The 9,717-nt window shown below is 48.3% G+C and overlaps 1 long non-coding RNA gene across 1 annotated transcript; it reads right to left on the bottom strand.

Moving 5' to 3' along the window:
* Positions 1–903: 903 nt before the first annotated feature.
* LOC119822993 lies at positions 904–9,449 on the bottom strand. Its single transcript, XR_005286879.1, has 2 exons — positions 9,312–9,449; positions 904–4,183 (listed from the first exon to the last, which is right to left on the bottom strand). It is a non-coding gene; the product is annotated as an uncharacterized LOC119822993 (long non-coding RNA).
* Between the last annotated feature and the right edge of the window lie 268 nt (positions 9,450–9,717).

Genomic DNA, 9,717 nt, shown 5'->3' with positions numbered 1-9,717 from the left:
ATGTCAGGTGGCTTACAACCTACTCCAATCTGAGGGGATCCGACACCTTCTTCTGGCCTCCTTGGACATGAGGCACACACCTGGTACACAGGCAGACAATGTAGGCACTCAAGCATTTACACAAAATAAAAATAAATCTTTTAAAAAATAAGTTAGAAAATGTTTTGGATAAATGGATGAGACTTTGTGATTAAAGAAGTCTCTCGATAGAAACTGTGGCCAGCTTGACTCCAAGAGTGTCAGAAAGATTGTAAGGTCCAGAAGGCAGGGAGGGCCAGACTGAAGGAGTGGCTTTGGGACATGACAGGCCCACTGTGTTCTTGACCTCACAGAGCTGTGGGTGCCCACACAAGATCAGCGTGGAGGCAGTGAGGAACCTTGAGGACCCATCCCTAGATGAGTTAGTGACAGTTAAAGGCTTCTTTGCATATGTGTGTGTGTGTGTGTGTGTGTGTGTGTGTGTGTGTGTGTGTGTGTGTGTGTGTGTGAGAGAGAGAGAGAGAGAGAGAGAGAGAGAGAGTTCTTTTTAAGAGTGTGGACTCTTAGAGCTTAGCCATACTCCAGGGGATGCCCACACACCCATGAGCTTCTGGGCAGCACAAGCATGACTCAGTGGGTCATTTAAAAAAGAGAGGCAGGATGTGAAGTTGGGAGGGAGTGGGAGGTGGAGGCGTGGATGTGGGAGCAGTAGTCAGTGCCTTGTGGCGGATGAATATGATCAAAGTTCATTGTATGAAGGAAGTAAAAATATTATATTTAAAAAAGAAAGAAAGGAACGGTGTCCTGGTAGCTAGTGGGACACTGTACATTGGAGGGGAGAGGCCCCCTTAGGTGCTTTGACCTCAAGGCCTCAGGACAGACAAGGGGGGTGGCTGCACCCGTCACAGCTCACAGAGCCGCATCTGATACACCGTGTCCACCACTGTGGAGTTTAATTTAGCCAATGCCTTGGCTGCAAGAGACAGCTGGTAAATTTAGTCGGGGGATTAAGGAACGTATAAGATGCATAACTCCTTAAAAGGAACTGGGTGTCCAGGGAGAACCAAAGCCGGAGCTCCCAGGGTTGGCCGTGAAAGGCGAGGCAGTATCCCTCCTGGTGGAGTCCACAGGCCAAGGAACAGGTTTGCTGAGTCTTCCGAGGGGCAGCACGAGGGTGGCACAGGGCACGGGACACAGCCAGTGGCTGAGCGAGCACCCGCCTTTAACCTGCTGACAAGGAGCCTCCTCAGCCCCCAGGCTGCCTAGAAACCAGAAATGAATAGGTGGACCAGTTACTGTGGGAAATTGAGAACATTCTGCCAGGGGAAATTAAGGATGACGATCGCAATCAACCAGGAGACTGGGAATACACTTATTCACCACGGGCCATGAAGAAATAGCCAGCACACAACTTCACCCTGAGTTCACAGGGGTGGAGATTAAAGAGCTGGCAGGAAAGGGTCCCCAGCCACAGATAGGGCGGTGGCAGGAGAAAGGACCAGGCAGGAAATACTTTAGACTCTGCTCAGTCTTCCAGAGAAGCACAAAAGCGAAGATAGACCCTGAACCTATCCTGTTTCAGAATGTTTTAGGTGATGACGGGAAGTGATAGTGAGGAGGGACAGCCAAGAAAATTCACTTATGAAGCAAACATTGGTCACTCGTATCTAATTAAACACACACGCCCTTTGACCTAACGACGACTCAGCTATGCTTACCTTAAGAATATTCTTCCTTTTTTTTTTTCTTTTCCTTATTTTGGGATAGGATCTTATTATGTGGCTCACACTGGTCTTGAACTTACCATTGAGCTGAGAATGACTTTGAACTCAAGATCTTCCCGAGTGCTAGCATGGCAGGTATATGCCTCCACACTCAGCCCTGAGAATCCTGTGTAATAGCACAAATAAGCTGAGCGCTTCCAGTTTCCACCGGTGAAAGACTAGATCACTCCAACAATGTCCTCTTTTGAAACCGGAAAATGCCAGACATGGTGTGAAGGTCCTGAAATATCTGCTCTCAGAAGGCCGAGGCTAGCCTAGGGTACCGAGAAGGACACAAATTCTTCCCAGACTGACAAAATGATAAAGCCGTGTTATAAGGTAACTCAAGGCTTTTCTATTTCATTTAAACTCATTATTTTGGTCAATTGCCCTGAAGTTCAAATTACACCCCAAATACATTTTCTTTTTCATGTTTTTTTTTTTTTAGTTTTTGCTTCATTTGTGTTTTATGTGGTTTTGTTTTATTTTGTTTGTTCTGTTTTGTCGAGATAGCACATCTTCCCCAAGACTGACTGTCCAGTGAAGCCCCCAGAGGATCTGCCTGCCTCTGCCCCCTGCCCAGTACAGTTACATTTAGCTTTTATATGGGTGTTGGGGTCCTGAACCCAGGTCCTCAAGCTTATGTGGCAGACACTTTACCTTCTGAGCCATCTCCCGTCTCTCACGACTCTCTTCCAATTTTACAACATAGAAACAGGATCACACGGCCTTAGTATCCCACAAAGGCCACAACCCCTGCTTCTCTGGGCCCTCCAGATAGAGCTCAGACTCCCCAGTGTGACTTAGAAGGCCTTCCTGAACCTGCTCCAAGTGACCTGGTGCCCTTTCCTCTCCTGTTTCCCCTCTCCTGTTTTATTTTCAACAGTGTACAACATCTCCCAGGCCCTGACTTGGAGCTGTACTTACTGCTTGTTTGACCTTCCACCGACCTTCCACCTGCCTCAGAGTGAGGCCACACCAGGCTCTGCAGAGCTTGGTCAGTTATGTATCAACGAGGCCATGTACAGAAACGAATGCTCTTGGAGCCATGCTGGAGTCCATGCCTGCCAAAGACACGGCTCTCGCCATGAGTCACGTTCAGAATCCTCAAGCACAACTGTGTGGTCAGCAGTTGTGACCAGGTGCCTGCTGATGTGCCAGACATTAACCCCTGCAGTGCTAGAGAGGACCCTTGGGGTCTGGGAGGAGCCTGTGACAGTATGTCATCCAGAGGTGAGAGTGCTCTAACCAACCGGTACAGCCTAGCCTTCCTCCCCAAAGAGTCCCTTCTCATCCCAGGCCTCTGCCTCCTCCCTCTCCACATTCTTATGGCCCACCCTGCCCCCATGCAGGTCACCTCCATCTCTAGCCTATTGCTTTTGGAGGCTTTTATTTTGAAACTTTTGCAGGGTTCAGAAAAATATGTGACCCGTTTTCGTTTTTCCCCCAGAGTTTGTCCACAGGGCTTGGAAAGCTTCCCTTACCACATGGCATCATGGACACCCATCTGGCCCCATGCTTTTGCCTAAAGATCTTTTGCTTCCATGACCCTAACCCTCAGAATGGGGACACTGAGCTTAGAACCTAAACATAGGTCAAGGCAAGGACTGGGAGTTCAGGTCTGGAATCACAGAAAGAATGAGACAGGAGAATTGTAATCCAGGACCTGCTTTGGGTTAAAAAGACAGAGACCTTATCTTTAAAAAAAAAAGTCAAAAAGAAGGCTGAATCTGTAATTTCAGGGCAGAAAGCTCCCCTGACAGGAGAGGGGCCCCAGTGGATTTCTAGTTTGGCAATCAAAACACAAACAGGCAAACTCCCAACTCCCAAACAACAGCAAGAAAGGGCAGATGAGGGGCCTACAAATCTACCAGATACTTCTAAATCAGCTTGCAGATTGGGCCTGCCTTTGGGACAGCAGCCTAGTGAGGCTGAGAATACTTCAGAGCGCACCAATGGTCACAGGTACGTGTGAGGCTGAGGCAGGGAGATGATTTGAGCCCAGCAGCCCAAGACTAGCTTGAGCAACCTAGGGAGACTCTTCCATGGAAATGCTGACTCTGAGGCATTTGAAGCAGAAGCTCCAGGTTGTGTGGAACTTTGGAGAATATTGCCTCTCTGGGACTACGTCTCCCTCATCTGTCAGGGAGGTGATGGTCTTCAAGGGGAAAGGCTCTCTCTGTGTGTCTGTTTCTCCACATTCCTTCAGGCATCCATCTCTGAAAGTGTGGCGCAGTCTGAGATGCGGCACGAGGTGGTAAGTGGGTCTTCCATAGAGAGGGGTGGCTCGGGGAGGGTCACATTGCATCACTCCGGCGGTCCTGAACCTCCATGTACTTGTAAATTGTCCACTCCGTCTGTTCTGCTCACAGTTGCTGCACCTCGCTCCTCCCTTAGATGCTAGGGACCAGGCCAGGAGTACCCAGGAAGCAGAGGGTGCTCTGAAACGAAAAGAAGAGAGTTTGGGTTCTGTATGGTCGTGTCACCTCTGTGACTGTTTTAGTTACTTTTCTATTGCTATGAAGAGACACCATGACCAAGGAAGCTCAGGAAAGAAAGCATTTAACTGGGGGGTTCACAGTTCTGAGGTGGGGAGTAGTAGTGACCATTGTGATGATTTGAGTGAGAATGGCCCCCATTTGAATGCTTGATCCTTAGTTGGAGGAACTGTTTTGGGAAGGATTAGGAGGTGTGGTCTTGTTGAAGGAGGTGTGTCACTGGGGAGTGGGCTCTAAATTTCAAAATCCCACTCCAGACTCAGTCTTGCTGACTGCTTCCAACCTGGGGATAAGATGCAAGTTTTCAGCTACTGCTTCAGAGCCCTCCCTGGCTACTGCCTGCCGCCTGCTGCCTGTCTGCCGCCTGCTGCCTGTCTGCTGCCTGCTGCCTGTCTGCCTGTCTGCTTGCCTGCCTGCTGCCTGCCTGCTGCCTGCCTGCCTATCTGTCTGCTGCCTGTCTGCTTTCTGCCTGTCTGCCTGTGTGTTGCTTGCTACCATGCTTCCCACCATGTTGGTCACAAACGACCCTCTGAAACCATAAGCAAGCCCCTAATTAAATGTTCTTTTTTATAAGTTGCCTTGGTCATGGCGTTTCTACACAGCAATAGAAATGTAACTAAGATGCTGTTACGACCGGGAGCATGGCAGCAAGCAGGCAGGCACGGTGCTGGAGCAATAGCTGAGAGCTTGGATATTGAAGCAACAAGCACGAGGCAGAGAAAGAAAGAGCTGTCAATTAAAAAGTCAGAGCAATACTTGACTCATGAAAAATGAAAGTTGTTCAGAAAGAGGGAAATCACCTTCATACACACAATGACATTTAAATAAAGAATTTATGTGGTTGTACAAATGAACACCAGACCATTGTTGTAAGCAAAGGTCATGATATAAACATCTTGGGGGCATGGGAAGGAGGGCATTAGGCGTGTGAGAGCACTGTACCCTGTTTTACATAAAGAGAAAACTAACATATAATTTGAATGAATGAATGAATGTATAATAAACAAAATGACAGTGTCGACTTCTGTTCAAAAACAAAGAGCCACGCAGAGGAACTTATAGCAAAACCCACTGAGGAATGCAGGAAACACCTTCCCAGCAGGAGTTAGGGTCACCCTCTGACTTCGTTTTCTTTTCTTTCTTGCTTAACTAACCTTCACACCCAGGAAGCTAGGAGCTCATTCCAGGTCACCACCCCCCACTAGTCTCAGTGACACCAGAAAGCTCACACCTGGAATGGCAGCCAGAGAAATATGGAGCAAAAATTAGAATAACACAAAGCAGGCATGAATCAAAGGCTAATTGTTATTACCGTCGATTGTTCGTAATTTCTTTTTTAGTCACGGGGTCAGGGTGCTCCCTGATCTTCACACAAAAAATTAATAAACCATTCCAGGGTCCACCCTATAGGACCCTCACCCCTTCACGCGTGGAAGCCACCAGAAGGCTAGTGTCAGGTAAAAAGATGGGGGCCCTAGGGTCTAGCCCACCACCTTCCACTCTTTCCTGTTACTAGTAGAGTGTTTTCTTTCTCCTGTTACTACTTTGGAGTCTTTGCCTCGTGTAACTGTAGCCAGGTTTTACGATAGTAGGAGGTTAGCTATCTTTGGCTGTGCAAAGGGAGGAGAGAGCTTATCAATATGCTCTGTGTTGGTATAAATTGAGCACCCGTATTTCTGGTGCAAGTATTGATAAATCAATGGAAAGAAATCACAGGAGCAGAAGCAAAGGCACTGGCTTGGGAGGGAGCAAAGGGCTGTGGAGAGGGGACATAGGAAGAGTCAGAATCATCTTGGCTGTCTTCTAAAGATAAATATTACATGTATTTAATGATGTCGGTGTGTGTATGTGTGTGTGTGTCTGTGTGTGTCTCTCTGTGTGTGTGTGTGGGTGGGTGGGTGGGTGGGAGGGCGTCATCGCCTGAGCATGGAGGTAAGAGGATGAATGGAGGGAGCTGGTTCTCTCCTTCCACAATGTGAACTCTGCAAATCCATCAGGCCTTGAAACAAGGTCTTCCCGCTAAGCCGTCTCACCAGCTTTTTCTGCAGCCACTTTTAGTAGCCGCTGCCCATCTGCCTCTGCTCTGTGTCTGACTTAACACTCCCTTTCCTCTCTCTCTCTCTCTCTCTCTCTCTCTCTCTCTCTCCCTCCCTCCCTCCCTCCCTCCCTCCCCCCCCTCTCTCTCTCTCTCTCTTTCTTTTTTTTTAAAATAGGGTTTCATGTAGCCATGCCCAGCCTAGAACTCACTATGTAGCTGAGGTTGACACTGAGCTTCTGATCTTCCTGCCTCTACTTCCTGGGTCCTGAGGTTACAGGAAGACCTGACAGAGTTGTTTTTGTTTTTGGTTTTACAACTCAGAATGTAGATAAGTGTGACCTGCCTCTCTAGCTTCCACCAACGCTAAAACTGAGGCTGTGAACTAAAACCCCTGCCCCTCACTGCTGCAGCTGTCTATCTGATGTGCCAACCTCTGCATTTTATAAACATATTGATTTATGACTTTCCTGTGACTATCAAAGCCCATGTGACTTTTTCTAGTCAGAGCATGTCATTCAGGGTAACTCGGATCTATGTTCCCCTGCCACAGTTGTTCGTCCCTGGCTGAGAATAAATTATTAGCTTATTTCCTTAGGGCAGAGTTGGTGTTTTTCCATGCACAGCATGGAGACACTCCAGGAAGGGAGGGGAGCCTAGTTCCCTCCCTCAGCTCAGCTGGAACAGGGTTGATTCTTCCCTGTTCAAGGAGTGATGGGAGTGGAAGGGGCAGTAGGATTTGGGGGCCAGTGTGGATAGCAGGCCTGGGACAGGAAGACCCTGAGGGGCAGCCCTTGACATAATCACAGATGGAGGAGGGCAGTGTGATCTAGAACAGGGCTGTGGGGCCCTAAAGGAGGCCAGGTGCACTGCTAACAGACTGTGGGGGGAGGGGCCAAGATAATGCCTGGAGTGCAGGGAGTTCGTGAAGGGGAGATGCTATTTAGAGAGAGAATGCGGACGACTGGGATAAACGAGGGTCCAGGGACAGCGACACATGGCTCTGGCTCAGGGAGCGGCTGCAGACCCATGGGAGGTGATACACACATATACCCAGAGAGAGCTGGTGGCAAGAAGGCAGCCAAGGAAGGGTTGTAGCAAGTCCTGGGGAGGAACCCCAGCCATGGGGCAGGGAGGTGGAAGGGGCTCAGGCAGGGCAAAAGTTGTGTCCCCAGCAGAGAGCTTAGTTAGGGACAGCAGGTCACTGTTGAAAGTAGTTTACCCTTGAGCAAGGGACTTGGAGGCCAGTAAAGAAAAATATAGCCCTCGTGATGCGGAAGATCAACTATAAGCTGGGGCTACAGTTCCCGGACAGGGAGGCAGGGAGAAGCATGCTGGTCCAGCAGTCACTGCAACAACATGGGCTTGACAAGGGACAGATTTTTGCACAAGACCCAAGGTGGAGCCCATCAAGAGGTAGAAATGGCCTTGGTCCCAGCAGAGGCACTGTTGGAACTGGAAGCGCAATGCCCTGTTTGTCCGGCCATCTGATTGTCTCCCTTCCCTCTTTCTTTTTCTTTCTCCACAACACACGTGGACCCTGTTTGGACACTAAAGATTTAAAGATCAGTGGTACACATGACTTGCCCTAAATGTGCTGTCCTGCATCCCAGTCCACAGGAGGGATGCAATCCCTGGGTTGCGGGCGTTAGGGGATGAAGGCAATAAAAAGGTGGCAGGAAACAACCTTGATCACATCCAGGCAAGAAGTGTCCCTGGGGCAGCATTCTGCCTCCTCACACTGAGGACAAATCTTCCCAGCTCCTCACCCAGAACACCTGGCTCTTGCCCTGGCTCTTCTGCACTCAGAAGCACTCGCTGGCTCTTCCCTTTTGACTCTGGAACAGGTTCCATAAATACAAAGACTTCACTGGGGCTGCGGGAGGACTGTCAGGGATTTATTGTTTACGGCTGTTTTCATGTCATGACAACAGAACGCAGCAATCGTGACAGAACGGCACCCCGCAAAGTCTGGAGTGTTTACTATCTAGTCTTTCCTGAAAATGGCTGCCAGCCCCGTGCTGTCACTGAGCAGAGCACTGTGACAATTCTCTCTCCTTCACTGACAATCTGAACAGAACGGGGTCATAAACTGGAGTTCGCTGTCTCTGGGCCATTTTCTAGTAGGTGGGGGAGAGAAGGAAGATGGGGGGTGCTATGTTCCTTTAGCAAATATGTACCCCTGGCTTCCCTTTCCAGGGCACTGGCCAGAATATGCTACCCTGTTCCACGTAGCTTTGAGGCAGGTTGGTGACGTGCTTTGGATGTGGTTTGTCACCCAAGGAGTCCTGTGTTGGAACATGAGATGTGGTGGCAGAACTTTTTCTTAGTGAGCCAGTACAGGGCCTCTGAAATTCCTCCCTCAGAGACTCTTCACACCTAATAAGTTTATACAGGACCCCGGGTAAACAGGTACACAAACCAAATGTTTTCTGACAATAAAATTGTATTTTAAAACAATTCCTTGGCATATATATAAGTTTACAATTTATTAAATATGAAAACAAATTAGCATATTAATGAGTGGGGCGTGCTTGCTATTTTTAAATAAATAACCAAATCTTGGGTAAAGATATCCTGCAGGATGTTGAATGTCTTCAGTACTTTGCAGAGTTGGTAGAGCCGGGTGGTGGTGGCGCACGCATTTAATCCCAGCACTCGGGAGGCAGAGGAGGTGGATCTCTGTGAGTTTGAGGCCAGCCTGGTCTACAAGAGCTAGTTCCAGGACAGGCTCCAAAGCTACAGAGAAACCCTGTCTCAAAAACAAAACAAAACAAACAAACAAACAAAAAACAGTTGGTAGATAAATATGATTTTAGAATTATCAACAATGAGACCACCAGAGGCAGGACAAAGGGACAGTGTGTTGAGAGCCATCTCAGACGTGGCCGGAGATTCTGCACTAACTCCTAGCTAAAATCCACCAAACAGCACTCTTACAAAGCAAAACTCAAGCCAGCAACTTGAAAAGCAGTTTTCAACAATCAAACATTTTAACGCCATACAACCCAAAGATACCAAAGCTGGAGCTTATACCTTGAAGAAGGATGAAGGAATATCAGAGTTCTTCTGCTACATTTCTATGAGAAGGAAGTGAAAACATTGCAGTTCAGCGTACGATCAATTGGAATCTGAACCTGTTTCAGGCAATGCTTGTCAGCCTTGGGAGATATGACATCACATCCTGTGCAGAGCGCACATGCGTGTTCAGAAGCGAAACTGCAGTGATGTCACATGACAAAACTGTCAGAAACACAAGGCTCATTACACACCTGATTTTGAGTTAATTTGTGATCAAGTGTGGTTCAGAAACTTTTTACTGGGGATATCTGTGTGTGTGTGTGTGTGTGTGTGTGTGTGTGTGTGTGTGTGTGTGTGATATTTCCACATTTAATTAGGTGGCCCCCACATGAGGGGGTTGGGGAGTCACAGGGGGTCACCA

Source organism: Arvicola amphibius, chromosome 9, assembly GCF_903992535.2.
Source record: "Arvicola amphibius chromosome 9, mArvAmp1.2, whole genome shotgun sequence".
Lineage (NCBI taxonomy): Eukaryota > Metazoa > Chordata > Mammalia > Rodentia > Cricetidae > Arvicola > Arvicola amphibius.
The sequence above is the reverse complement of the archived record's forward strand: the minus strand, read 5'-3'. Positions and strand labels throughout refer to the sequence as shown.